Below are 1,125 nucleotides of genomic sequence, written 5' to 3' on the forward strand. Positions count from 1 at the left end.
GTTCTCCAGTGTAGAGATGCTAAAGCAAATGGAAGAAATGCGAAGGTAAAAGAGGTGAACAGAAAATTTCAAAGTGCAGCTCAAGAAGACAAAGTCAAATATTATAATGAACTATGTAAAGTTCTGGAGTTAGAAAAACAAAAAGAAAGAACATTCTCAGCAGTTCTCAGGCTGAGGGAACTAAAGAAAAAATTCAAGCCTCAACTTGCAATATTGAATGGCTCTACAGGCAAAATATTGCATGATGCAGAAAGCATCAAAAGAAGATGGGCTCTGATCCATCCGCCCAAGATGCCGAAGGGAACGAAGGCCAAGGGGAAGAAGGTGGCGCCGGCGCCTGCAGTTGTCAAGAAGCAGGAGGCCAAGAAGGTGGTGAATCCCCTGTTTGAGAAAAGGCCCAAGAACTTCGGCATCGGACAGGGCATCCAACCCAAAAGGGACCTCATCCGCTTTGTCAAATGGCCCCGCTATATCCGGCTGCAGAGGCAACGGGCTATCCTCTACAAACGGCTGAAAATGCCGCCTGCCATTAACCAGTTCATCCAGGCCTTGGACAGCCAGACAGCCACTCAGCTACTGAAGCTGGTCCACAAATACCTGCCGGAGACGAAGCAGGAGAAAAAGCAGAGGCTGCTGGCCCGAGCTGAAAAGAAGGCTGCTGGCAAAGGGGATGTCCCCACCAAGAGACCCCCGGTTCTGCGTGCTGGGGTCAACAATGTCATCACTCTGGTGGAGAACAAGAAGGCCCAACTGGTGTCATCGCACACGACGTGGACCATCGAGCTGGTCGTCTTCCTGCCGGCCTTCTGTCGTAAAATGGGAGTTCCCTACTGCATCATCAAGGGGAAGGCCCGTTTGGGACGCCTGGTCCACAGGAAAACTTGCACCGCTGTGGCCTTCACGCAGGTGTACTTGGAAGACAAAGGAGCTCTGGCTAAGCTGGTGGAAGCCATCAGGACCAATTACAACAGATGAAACGAGATCCGACGTCACTGGGAGGCAACGTTCTGGGTCCCAAGTTAGTGGCTCACATTGCCAAGCTGGAAAAGGCAAAGGCCAAAGAACTGGCTACCAAATTGGGCTAATGTGTACGCGGCTGGTTTCTCTGTACATACAAATAAATTC

General features: G+C 50.6%; 1 pseudogene; it reads left to right on the plus strand.

The window, feature by feature from the left end:
* Positions 1-291: 291 nt before the first annotated feature.
* Positions 292-1,085, plus strand: LOC102842944 (annotated as a pseudogene).
* Positions 1,086-1,125: the final 40 nt, after the last annotated feature.

This window comes from Chrysochloris asiatica, unplaced genomic scaffold (genome assembly GCF_000296735.1).
Source record: "Chrysochloris asiatica unplaced genomic scaffold, ChrAsi1.0 scaffold00022, whole genome shotgun sequence".
Classification (NCBI taxonomy): Eukaryota; Metazoa; Chordata; class Mammalia; order Afrosoricida; family Chrysochloridae; genus Chrysochloris; species Chrysochloris asiatica.